The 13,213-nt window shown below is 55.7% G+C and overlaps 1 protein-coding gene across 1 annotated transcript in view; it reads left to right on the top strand.

Annotated features, from left to right (window-relative positions):
- Positions 1 to 13,213, top strand: part of NTN1 (netrin 1) — a gene marked incomplete at its 3' end in the record, with an annotated part of 189,768 nt that overhangs the window by 125,154 nt on the left and 51,401 nt on the right. The window lies entirely within an intron of this gene.

The raw sequence follows: 13,213 nt of genomic DNA, 5'->3' as shown, positions 1-13,213 counted from the left end.
TCCAAGAAACGTCTACGGTGGCAGGAAGGCAGGGGCACCATGGAAGGAGGACTTTGGGTTTTCAGAGAATGTAGTTGGAAGGTAGCCAACGCCTTGTGCCTAAGTGTTTGTTGTCTCTCTTCTACTGAAGAAACTGAAGTCAGGGTCTTGTAAACAACTGGTTGCACATAGATTTCGTGGGGATTTGGCCAAGAAAATTTAATCAACAGGGGCCAGTCGGGTGGGCAGCCCTGTGCCCGCGGATGAGAAGGTCTGGGCTGTGTCTGGAAAGGCAGTGGTCACTTCCTGCCACACCAGTTTCTTCTGTCAGAGCAGGAAAGGCATGTCCCCTGGAGAGTCAGAAAGGAGCAGAGCCTTGGTCATCTTGCCATCTGCCTGCTCTCCCTTTCTTCTGTTGCCGTGGGGAGGGATGAGGGCCGTGTGTGGCCCTTCACTGCTGGGAGCCAGCTGTCAGGAGGCCACGGGGTCCTGGGAACCTGCAGATCATCCTCCAGGGCTCTGCCACTCTAGTTAAATGGTGTGGAGCTGCCGGCTTCCTTTGCTGGTTTCCAGGAGGGACAGATGCAGGCAGATGAGGGTGTGGTCCTGTCTTATTTCAAATGCTTTGGCCAGCCTCGGTGACTGGGTCCTTTCTCCCAGCCCCGGACAGCAACTGCTTTGGTGGTAACGCTGGGAGAAGAACCCATGGAAGAGGAGAGAATGTAAGGATGGAATCTGCTCAGAAGGACACTCGCTTATCCTTCTGGGGAAATGTGGCAGGAAAGGGTGGGACTCTCAGTGCCTCCTGATGGGTGAGGAAAGACAGTGCTTCAAGGATCCTGCCTCCTGATTGGTGAGCCAGAGCATTGCCTGAAGGGCCCTGCTTTGTGACTGGTGAGAAAATACGATGCCCGAAAGATCTGCTCTCTGATTGGTGAGAAGAAGAATGTGACCTGAAAGGTCTTGCCATTTCATTGGCGAGGAAAGTCATCTGTTGAAAGTTCCAGCTCTTTCCCCTCAGCTCTTTTTTTCCTGGTGTCAGCCCCTTAGGGGATGTGGGAACTTTGAATCCACAGTTCCCCCACCAAAGAAAGACCCTGAGATCTTGGTGGGAACCAGCTGTAGGAGTTCAGATGCCGGCAGGGGGGTGTGTACCCTTGAGATCTTCAGACAGGCGTCTCTCCATCACCGCGCCCCCGAGGAGTCCAGTGTCTTGTCTTCCCAGGGCCAGATGGTTTAAGGAAATGGTTCCCTTAGTGGAAGCATTTGGTCCCAGCATTTTGATCTCAGATGGTTTGCTCTCAGGGGCTTCCAAAATCATGTAGATGTGGAGTCACCCCCAGCCCTGGCCCCATTGTAGCTCTCGGGTGAAGGTTGCACTTCTTTGCTCTGTTTCAGATGCATTTCATGGGGGACATGGGACAACCAGCAGTGCCTCTTGACTCAAGTTGGCCGTTGACCTGAGGGTGCTTGGGAATGGCTACTGGGGCCCCTTCACCCCCACCCCCGACCCGACTTCCCAGGGTCCGGGAGGAGCCCCGGGCAGGGGCTGAGGCCACCCATACACTGCTGGTGATTGGCTGACTCCCGACCTTGTTCAGTTGAGAGCAGGGGTGGACCCAGACACGGACAGCTTGGAGCAAGGGTGTTCCATCCCAAACATCATAATGCCGTTCCCCCATTTGCGAAGTTTCATGGCAACAAATTTGTTGGGTACTTTCTCTCCTCCCCTAGCTTACCAGACTGGGGCTGGCAGGGCCGGTGCACACAAAGGGCTGTAATCAACATGCCCAGGGAGCAGGCGGCTGCACTCTCCGCTATTCAGCGCGATTTCACAGCACTGGGAAGGCCTCATTATGGCGTGGGCTGTTGTCCTATACAAAGTCAGACGAGATGAATTTCTCCCCTTTCTCTGCAGAAGGGTGTGTGAATGATACTCGTTCTGGAATCTGTCAAAAGATAGGCGGTTTTGTTTACCATTTGTCTTCTTTATGGACTTGGGGGCTCTTTCTCTTTAGAGCCGGCAAAGAAGACGTTACCATTTAACCATTTCAGCCATGCCTTCCTTTAAATGATATTAATTTATCATCTCCCCAAACTATCTGTGATGGATAAAGACATTCCAGGAGCCTCCCGTGAACCGAATTGTGAGGAGAATGAAGAAATTACCCACCGCATCTAGCGCCCCCGCTCAGAGCGGCCTGCTTCTTTCCCTGGTTGACCTGCCCCCTTCAAGTCCACAGTCACCGTGGCTGATCTCAGGCTGCTGAGAAGGTGCCCGAGTCCTCAGAAGATGTGGGCGGCAGTGGGCAGAAGCCTGAGATGGTCCACACCAGCTTTGCCAGGGCTTGCTTGCCGTTCCCATCCACCCCTGTTTCTTCCAGCAGCTCTGCCAAGGGTTGGGGAGGAATCGAGCATTTTGGGCCACGCCCTGGCCTCCCCAACCACTCTGATGTGTAGCCAAGGCTGAGAACCAGGACGGTGGGAGAAGAAGAAATGAGTACAGTGACCTGCTCTTGTGTTGAGAAAGGGGATATTCACAGGTGACCTAGGATTTATTCTTTAGAGGGGAGAGCCTTATGTTTTAATGGCTCTCTTGATGAAAACTGGGCAGAGGGGGCTGTGTGTTTAAAATTGTGAAAATTTAAATCTTGCTGGTAAGGCTGGGAGCTTAGTTATACAGCCTGATGCTCCAGTGTCCAGATGAAGGCTGGGATTGGACAGTCATTACTGCTTCATAGTGTGTGTGTGTGTGTGTATATACATGTGTGTATGTCTAGATCTGGTGGTCTGAGGATTTAGTCACTGCACAGCTAGGAACCTGGGACCTCCACCCCTTCCTGACTCTAAGCTAGTGTCCATGCAGTGGACAAAAGCCTGAAAGCCTCAGAGACGCCCTTCCAATGTGTGGGCATCACATTTCCTTTTCCTAGCATCATCTTGGGAGGTACAGGGAAAAGGCTTGGTCATCTTGGCAGGAAGCTTCTCAGTGGCTGGAGCGGCTCCCAGAGGGCAGAGACCACAAAGCCAGCACCCACGGGGAGAGAGACAGTGAGAGGAGAGGAAATCCTCATGGAAGGGCTCAGCTCCAGCTGTGGCCTGTGTTGGTGCAGGCTTCCTTGTTCCCTGGGAACGTGGGGGTCAGAATCCTGATCTCCAGATTTGCTCCAGGCTCAAAGCCCGGAGAGCATCACGCAAGTCATGGGACCTTCCTGGACCTCGGTCTCCTCATCTATAAAATCATATTCAGATTTACGGCCTCTGAGCCCCGTATAGCTTTGACGTTCCACATAACACATCCTCTTTTTAAAAAAAAAAAATCATAAATTAAAAAAATTTTATGGGTCCCTGATCCAATAGGACAATCTCTTGTGTAAGTGAAGTTTGTGACCCGGGAACTTGGAAAAGCTGGCAGAGCCAGGAAATCGGGTGGAGGTGGTTTTCTCCTAAGGTCTTTACAAATGAAGAGAATCTCCCATCTTGTGACTTGGCCCTTGCGGTGCCCTGCTCTGAAGTGGGGTCTTTCAGGCCCAGCCCTCCGTCTCATTCCCCTGGGCCTACTTGGCCAGTTTCTTTACCTCCCTGGGTGTCAGTCTCCTTGTTTGTGAAGCTTGCTCTCATCCTGATTTTACATGAACTCTCCTAGAGGATCCCCGGGGTCCCCGGTCTGAACAGAAAAGCCTCCTGATGTTTGCAGTCCCCCAGTTAACAGGGGCATTTTACTTGGGAAATACCTTCTGCTACCAGAAGAGCAGCAGGTTACCCCAGCCACGGGCTAGGGATGAAGAGCTTTTAAAAGCATGGAACTTGGAGTTATTGAGACCAGGGTTCAGATTCCACCTCAAGGCAAGGTATTTAGTCTTTGGTGCCTCAGTTTTCCCATCTGAAAATGGGGATAATAATAGTCCCTCCTCCCTCCTAGGGTTATGGTGTCGATTAAAGGAGATGATGCAGAGGAGGTCCCCAGCACATGGCGTGCACGCCACACTGGTGAGCTGTTATGATTATTAGTACAAGTGGAGAAAAAGAGAGTAACCAGAGCGCCAGCCATTGCCAGTGTGCACACCAAGTGGATGGAGACCATTCCTTTGGCTCCCCGTGGCCTTAGTTCTTTCGGTGAGTGCGGTGCACAGGACAGCCGGCCCCTCTCACCTGAGAGTCTCAGCCCCGGGGTGTACTTGAAGACCGATTCCCACCAGAGACTGGGCAGGGCCCCAGGGATTTGCCCTAATGCCGTTGCACACCCTTGATAATGGATTTACACGCTTTGGGAGCAAAATTGACAAACGACTGGAACGGCAGAGATGGGTGCCCGGCAGCCAGCAGGCGGAGGCCCTGAGCGGAGAAGGTGGGGAAGGGCTGTGTGCATCCAGACGCAGTTCTGAAGGTGCTGCTAAGAAAGACCTGCAGCATCTGAGGGGCTCCCGATGGGTCTGGGGCTGAAAGGTGGATGCGAGGCCCCAACTGGTCCTCACTGTTGGTCATCAGGTGTTCCAGCACCTCCCCCACTGCATCGTCCAGCCCCTGCCCGCCTACCTGAGCCTGTGCATGCAGACAACACACACACACACACACACACACACACACACACACACACGGAACGACCTGTAGGACCTGTGCCTTTTGCCTCAGCTGTAAATCAGGTGCAGGAAGACTATAGTTAACTAGATCACGGAGGGTCGTAATCCAGTTTAGGATGATGGGGCTCCCTCCCCCTTTCCACTTCCTGCCGTCTGCACCTTGATCCGAAGGAGAGGTCGTGCAGCTTGAAACATTTCTTTTGTGCCTCGTTAGCAACTGCTGGGAGAAAGAAAAGCGGAGCCTCGGAGGAGGAGGCGGACCCAAACAGCTGAGATGAAGTTTGTGGATTATCTGTGGATTTAAATTATCCTCGCCCCCTCATTAGCACGGAGAATTTAGGAGTGGGGAGTGATCATCGTCAAGGTGGCCAGTGACCTTGGTTGTGAGGGGAAGGTCTTTGCTTTGTGCCCCTCCTACTTTCCTCCAGAGTCACAGGGTCCGTGAAAGGAGCTCTTCCCCGCGGAGAGGGCGGCACCTCGGCCCTGAGCGTGTGCATTGATTCAGCCCACGTTCATGGATCGCTGCTCCACGCGGAACTGGGGGTACAGTGGTGACCAGGACAGACACGTACCCCTGGAGCTTGTGTTCTGGAGGGAGGTTGATGATAGAGAAGAAAAAGTAAGCAGAGGATGATTACAGATTGGGGTGAGGCACATGGAGGAAATAAATAAGGTGGAAGGACAGCGTGTCCCGGGAGGACCTCTGGGGATGGGATGGACTTTGAGATGAGACCTGGGGTGTGAGAAACAAACAGCCATGGGGGCACTGAGGCAGGAGCAGTACCATTGCCTGGAAGCAGGTAAGGGTTGGAGGGCTCTCTGTCAGAAGGGAGGCGACGAGGGCAGGGAGGAGGGGGCCGTTCCGAGAGCAGTGGGTGCCACCGGAGGGCTGAGGGTCAGGGACTGGAGTGATGCGTCTGGCTCACCTTGTAAGAAGCTCCTGCTGTGAGACATGCCGCAGATGGGAGAAAACATTTGTGCGTCGCATATCCGACCCAGGACTTGAATACAGGCTGTGTAGAGGCCTCTCAGAACTCCACGATAAGACAACCAACCACTGAGCTAGAAAGGGGCAGAATACTTGAACAGCTACTTGGCAAAGATCCAGGGATGGCCAATAAATACCCAAACCATCATTTGTCTGCATTAGGGAAATGCAGATTAAAACCACGGCGAGATGCCACCACCCGCCCATTAGAATGTTGAAAATAAAAAGTCCTGACAGTCCCAAGCACTGGCGCGGGTGTGTAGTAACCGGAACTCTCGCACACGGCTGGGGAATTCAGAATGGCACAGCTGCTCCGGAAAACAGTTTGTCAGTGTCTTACAAAGTTAAGCATAGACCTGCCATAATACTCAGCAATGCCTCCCCTAGGTATTTATCCCAGACAAACGAAATCTGTGTTCACACCAAAACCTGCACACGGATGTTGATAACAGAGTTATTTGCAACTGCCAAAAACTGGAAACAACCCAACGAATGCTTCAGGGCGTGAATGGACAGCCAGTGGTGCACCCGTACTGTGAAATCCGACTCAGCAATGCAAATGGATGTGCTGTCGATTGACACAGCAACATGGGCGCATCTCAAATTCGTTGGGTGTAAAGGAGGCCTATCTCAAAAGACTACCTACTGTATGACCTCACTGAACATACGGTACCTCCATATATTTTACATACAGTACATCCCAGAATAAGATGGTCTGCAAAGCTGTAGGGACCGAGAATAGATCCTGGGTTGCCAGGAGTAGGGATGGGGGGCTCACTGCAAAGGAGGAGTGCAGGGGATTCCTGGGAGAGTTGGGCTGTTCTGTGTCCTGAGTGTGGTAGTGGCTGCAGGACCCTGTGCATGTGATAAAGCCCTAGGACTGGACACCACAAAAAGCGAACTTGACCTGTGTGTGTGAATGAAATGCTGCTGCTGATGGTGATGACGAGCTGCTTCCGTAGGGCTCTGTGATGCTGACTTTGGACCTCCTGGTCCCCTGTCTCCCATTCCTCATGGCTCTGAGCTCACAAAGGGACCAGTCCCCCTGAGGTCAGCATTCACTCCTCCTCCCTGCCCCGCCCCCAGCCCGCCTCTCAGAGCCCCACCCACTGTCTGCACCATACCCGAGGCCCTTCCCTTCTGGAGTCCCCAGCCACCTCGGCCAGCCTCCACTTTCCTTTTCTCTCGGGGTCCATCCTCCTCACCCCGTTGGGGAGCAGGGAACACCCCTTAGTGCCTGACGTGTGTCCTTCCCCCAAGCGCCACCTCTGGGGGGTCCCACCAGGCTTCCCCAAAGAGGCCCAGCACACATGCAAGAGATATGGGAAGCCTTTGGATCTGAACTTGATTTTCTCTGGAGATTCTGGCCCTTTCTGTCTTCACGCACAAACTCTCACCGGCGCAGAGCATGTGGCTCTCCCTTCCCCTCCCCCCACCTATCCCCCCCGCCTCTCCCCCACAGCAGCAGGAGCTCAGCCTGGTCCACATAACAGGGCCCCGCCTGCCCCCGCTTTCTTTGTGGATGGTGTCTGTTACACAGACAAGCGTCACTCCAAGCAGAGAAGGGTGTTTCACCCTAACCCAGTGCCACGGGCAGAGGAGGACCTTGGGCCTATAGGCTGTAGACCTTGGAGTCCCAGGGACCCCCTGACTGTCTCTAACGATGCTCGCTGACGGACGGCAGTGTCCCAGATTCAGGGCCAGGCGGTTTCTCTCCCTAACGCGCTCCTCTGCAGCCCCGAGGCCTTGTGGGCACCGGAAGGGGTGTTTCCGTCAGACCCCGGCTGGGCAGCGCTGCCTCCAGCACCTGGCGTTTGGCGCTTCTTAAAGGACGGGAATGGCAGGCTCCCCGCACGCATGGGGCGGGCGAGGACGAGGCCGCCCACGGGCAGGGCCCCTGGAGAAGCTCACGGTTCAGCCTCGCTCCTCTGACCCAGTGCCAGCCTCCCGCTCAGCCCGGGCACCCAGCGCGCTGCCCGCCTGACGCCTGCGTGGGCCGCCCTTTTGCAGATGGCTCTCACGTTGAGGCGTCAGTGAGGTACTGTTGTAGAATCTGAGCTGGGAGGGACCGTAGCCATCACAGAGGTCCTGATATCTGCTGCACCGGCCTGCTGGGGTGTCAGGGGCCCTCAGAGATGCGGCCTACCTGGAGAAAGCTTCCATCCCCCAGCAGAGGCAGCGACTTCCACAGGGGAGCCGAGGCGTGAAAGGGCCCCCAGGCTGGTTGGTTGAGTGACAGGACGGTCTGCCTTCTCCTGAGGCCCGGGACGCGCCTGGGCAGAGCCCCTCGGGAAGAAGACGCTTTCCCGAGGCTGAACACAAGCGGTGAGTGTGCTCAGGGGCCCAGAACAATGTACCGCAGGCCTGGAGCTTAAACAACAGACATTTATTTCTCACTGTTCTGGAGGTTGGAAGTACAAGACCAGGGTGGCCGCAGGGCTGTTTCCTTCTGAGGCCTCTCCTTGGCTTGAAGACGGCCGTCTTCTCCCTGTGTCCCCATGTGGCCTCCCTCTGGGTGTGTCTGTGTCCTCACCTCCTCTTCTTATGAGGACACCAGTCATACTGGCTTGAGGCCCACTCTAGTGACTGAATTTTACCTTAATCACCCCTTTAAAGAGCCTGTCTGTGAGTACAGTCACATCCTGAGGGACTGGGGTTAGGACTCCAACATTTGAATTCTGTGGGGGGGCATAATTCAGTTCATAACATGAGTTCACAACTGGCTGGAGGCCTGGGTGTGGCCGTGAAGACATCTGAGGTGAGGTTTGGTGCTGCGGTTGTTCTCTCTCCCCCTCCTGTCTGGAGCTGCTCCAGAGGGTCTGGGTGCCAGGCCCACGCCCCTCTCCTCCACACGCATGTATCCTGGGATCACTGCCATTTGAGGGCCCCTGGAGCCAGGTCCTCAGGAAAAGTAGGTAGATGTCCTGTTAGGAACCCAGGATGGGTTTCCAGAGCCAGGGCTTGAGCTGCAGTGGAGAGGGCCCAGCCGCAGGCATGCCTCTCCTCCTGATGGGAGCTGTGGGCCTTCAGGGATCCAGGACAGAGAGCGTCAGAGGGACCAGGAAAGGCAGCTGCTCGGGACCAGCCTCCAGGGATCAGAGCTGAGAGGGACTCTAGCCATCACGGGGGTCCTGATAACTCCTCCAGGTCAGCTTTGCAGGGGCTCTCGGCAACCCTGGTACACTTCTCGTAGCTGACGACCCGAATCTCAGAGAGGAGATTCTGGTCCAGTGCAGCAGGTCATGGTGTCGGGTGGGGTGGCCCACGGGTGTGGAGGCAGGGCCTGGTGTGTGCCTGGCAGCAAGAGCACTTTCCTAGACCCCTGGGCCAGGACACTGCAATGGACTGTGGCAGTCGGGGTGACAGGCCCGGGGACAGGCCACTACCCTGGATCTTAGCCTGTTGAGTTGGAAGCAACTTCAGTGCAAGTATAGACCTCCTGCCTTAGAGATGAGTCACCCGAGGCTCAGAAAGAGTGAGGCACTAGCTCAGGGTCACACAGCATTACTGGCAGGGCAGGGTCAGACCTGGGTCTCTTGACACTCATCTGAAACCATCTGTGTGTCCCGAGCTGTCCATTTCTGGCCGATGACCCAGAGCAAGGACAGTCTGTCTTCTCCTCTGGAGGAGAGGCCCTCCAGCCTATGTGTTCGTGAGAAACCTAATCCGGCCACCTTCTCAGGGCCCTGGGCTTCCGCCTGGTCTCACCTTCCTCTTCATGGAAAAACCCTCCGGTAGATTGTTGCCCAGGACCAGGTGCTGCCTGCTGCGTGCACACGGGTGACCTGCCGGGGAAGGGCCTGACCTCCTCCGTAAAGGAGTTGCTGACTTCCCAGGAAACGGGAGTCACCAAATGGGCTTCTTGTGGCAGAAGACATTCTGACCCAGACCTCGTTCTCGCAAGAATCAGAGAGGCTCTCACTTTGTCCCCTTAACCAGACCCCCTGCCAAGGAAAAGACTTCCCCTTACCTCACATCTGCATCCTCCCAGCTCAGCTTGCCCCCATCCGCTCCCCTGCCCACTGTGGCGCTGTGTGTGCGTGTGTGCGTGAGAGCCTGTAGGAATCTATGTGTGTTTGTGTGTCTGGGTGTGTTTGGGGATTGTAGGGATACGGCAGGATCCCTTTGGCTTTCTCTCCCTAAGGACCAGGGCTGGGGCCTCCTATGTGGGCAGCTCAGGCCCCCTTCCTATGACACTGCCAGCTGGATTCCCTGGTCCAAGGCTATAGAGGACCCTCTGTGGGCTGTTGTCATCCATCCGTTCTCCTCACACCTTGAAGCTCACCTTTCTTTGCACAGAGGGTATAACTTAGGCTTTCCTTATTCATGGGCTTTTGGGAAAAGTCTTTACTTTGGGGCCGTTTAGCTTGGAATTGAGAATGAGTGCAATGCAAGTCTCTGTGTTGGGGCTGCATTCGGCTGCACGTAAGGGATGTCACCTGGCCTTGGTTTTAACAGAGAAGTGTGTATTTCTCCTTGCAGAACAGAAAGCGCAGAGGGGCAGTCTAGAGGGTGAGGCCCCTCGGTGATGTGCTCAGAGATCAGGCGCTTTCTGTCTCCCAGTCCGTGGCCTCCTCTGTGTGGTCTTACTGATTTCACAGGCTGGTGTGAGGACCAGAAGGATTACATATGAGAGAGTGGATGTGCTCAGGTGTTCCCAGGTGTCCGGGTGGCAGGCCGGTGCTGCAGGAGCACTCCACCTCTGGGGATGGTCCCACCGCCCTGGAGGTGACCTGAGTAGCCTCCTGAGGCCCCCCACCCTGTGGGACCCTGCTGGCTTCTCTTCCTGGAACAGTGATTTTCGAGGAAGCACAGTCAGCCTTCTGCCTCTGTGAGACCAAGGGCCAGTCGGTCAGAGTCTTTGCAGAATCCTGGGAGAAAGATGTGGAAAGTGCCCTCTCCTTTAACCAAAGGATGGCCCTAAGGATGTGCCTGCTCCATGAAGCAGACACTCTGCCTTGCCATCACCCAGGGTGGCCCTCAGCTCTGCTGACCTCAGCTGGTGCCTGGCTCCTCCCCGGCAGCCCAGCAGCCTGGGGAGTTAAGGGGTCACCAGCTTCGAAGGGCCTCGGGTGAGGGCGATGCACGCTGCTCCCCCCAGATTCTGCTCTGGGCTGGCTCCTGCCTCGGTAAAGATGACCTGGGCCTGTGGGTGACTTGGCTCTGACTCTCCAGTGACCAAGCAACCTTTGGTGATCTCCCAGCCAAGGCCAAGGCCCAGAAGTTACTGGCACGCAGCTGTGCTCTGTCAGCACGGAGGGGAGGACGTTTTGGCCTGGGTTTTAGGATTACCAGCAGGCTTGCGAGGCCAACCAAGCGAGGTCAGCCGGCAGGAGCCTCGGGACTCCACATCTGCCTGGTGCCCACAGCCGCGGCAGGGGCTTGGGACGCCAGGGGTCCTGTGCTGTGGCCCTCTGCTGTCACCAGGCCAGCTCAGAGACGCTGTCCGTGCCCCATCACCCTTCCCATCACAGGGATGGACCTAAGGTCAGAGGTCATCTCCCACCATCCTCTCCTCACATTATCATTCACAACGTGCATCAAGACTGAGTGAAGAAAGGGAAGAAGAAGAAGAAGAAGAAGAAAAAACCAATAGGAAATGAACTTGAACTTAGAGTAGGTTTTAGACAAGTTTCTAACAGAAGGATTTGCTGCTGTCTACAGGGGCAGGACTGGGGCAGGACTGGGACAGTTCCATGTCCTCCCCCAGGCCTGTGGCCCCTGCCATCCTCTCACCTGACACGGAGCACCCCGCGGCCGCCGGGACCCCCCACTCCCAGAGTTTCCGGAAGCTCTCACGTGTCCAGACACAACTTCGACAAACAATTCCTCACATTCCTCTCCTTTCTGCCCCCTCCCCGCTCCTTTCTCTTCCTAATTCTCCTCCTCAGCCACTCCTGGGCCTGCTGGGAGAGGCCACATCTTCACCCACGGCCTCCTGCCCCACGCCGAGCAGTGCAGCTGGGGAGGTGCTAGTTTAGCTCTTCGGGGAGCTCTGCTTTCACTTATTCCCTAGCATATTTTTTTCCCATTGGGAAAAGAAACAGAGCAGCTCTGGCACCAAGTGAAGTTGCTGCAGGATGCGCTCCTGCAGACGACTCTCCTCCCGCTCCAGGCTTCCCTGGGGAGGGGGAGTGGGGAGGCAAGAGGGACCCCAGGGATCCGGGGAGAACTTTGGCCTCCATCCTGCCCCCGCTTCCCTACCCGCGCTGAGTCCACTGCCTAGGTCCAGGGAGGCAGGTGACCCGTGTCTGCAGGTCCCACAGTTCTTGCCCGAGCATCACGGAGTTGGTGGCAATCTCAGTCCACTAGCCTGCATAGCAAGACACCATAGACCGGGTGACTTAGCCAACACATATTTCTCACAGTTTTGGAGGCAGAGAAGTCCAAGGTCGATGTGCCTGCAGATTTAGTGTCTGATGACAGTTGCTTCCTGGTTTGCAGACCACTGCCTTCTTGCTGTGTAGAGAGAGAGCTTTTCTCCTTCCTCTTCTCATAAGGGTGCTAATCCCATCATGACCTTGTCTAAACCTAATTACCGGGGGCTTCCCTGGTGGCTCAGTGGTTAAGAATCTACCTGCCGATGCAGGGGACACGGGTTCAAGCCCTGGTCTGGGAAGATCCTACATGCCGCAGAGCAACGAAGCCCGTGCGCCACAGCTGCTGAGCCTGCGCTCTAGAGCCCGTGAGCCACTGAGCCCGCGTGCCGCAACTACTGAAGCCCGCACGCCTAAAGCCCATGCTCCGCAACAAGAGGAGCCACCACTGCAGTGAGAAGCCTGCGCACGAAGAGTAGCCCCTGCTCAATGCAACTAGAGAAGGCCCGCACGCAGCGATGAAGACCCAAAGCGACCATAAATAAATAATTAATTAATTAAAAAAATAAATAAACCTAATTACCTCCCAAGGGAAGGGCCCACCTCCTAATGCCATCACATTGAGAGTTAGGGCCTCAACATATGAATCTGCAGATGGGGACACACTCAGTCCATAATAGGGGGGATGTTCCTTCAAACTTCTCTGGCCATTTCCTCACTGGGATTGGGTCCTTGGGACACAGGGAGGGAGCCTCAGGGTGCAGTGTGATAGGGTGGGCAACCCCAGCTCTTTAGCCTGTTCCAAATTAGGAGGAGGGGTGTGGGGTCCAGCAGCGGCTGGCCTAGGAATCAGGGCCTCACGGCACCTCCCAGCTTGGCCATTCCTTTTCTGCAAGGTCCTGGGGGTTCCTTCACCTTCGAGTCTTCGCATTTAATGGGGGTCTTTACATGATCGCTGGGACTCTTCCTAGCGCTACAGTTGATGGGCTTTGTGATCCAGAAGCCTGTGTCTCAGACTCTGCCTGGCTGCAGATCAGGGTGGATGGACAGAGCAGAGTGGAGGCTGCAGCCTGGGGGGGAGGTCACACCCCCTCGGTGACTCCCCTGACCTGGCAAACCCCAGGGCTCCATCACGCCCCACTCTGTCCCTCCCACGCAGAGGGTCAGGAGCTGGCTGGGGCGGAGGAGTGACAGGGCACAAGGCAGCCTGTGAGGGGCAGGCGTACCCCCAGTTCTGACCCCTGCACTCACGCTCAGCCCGTGGGGGGTTCGGAAGGGCTCCCCCACTTGACCCTTGCCCCCAAGACGGTCCTTTCAAGTCGGCCCGTTCTGATTTTCATTCCCCTCTT

The sequence above is a fragment of the Hyperoodon ampullatus genome, assembly GCF_949752795.1.
Source record: "Hyperoodon ampullatus genome assembly, chromosome: 19".
Classification (NCBI taxonomy): domain Eukaryota; kingdom Metazoa; phylum Chordata; class Mammalia; order Artiodactyla; family Ziphiidae; genus Hyperoodon; species Hyperoodon ampullatus.
Note: the sequence above shows the minus strand (reverse complement) of the source record. Positions and strands in the feature narration are given on the sequence as shown.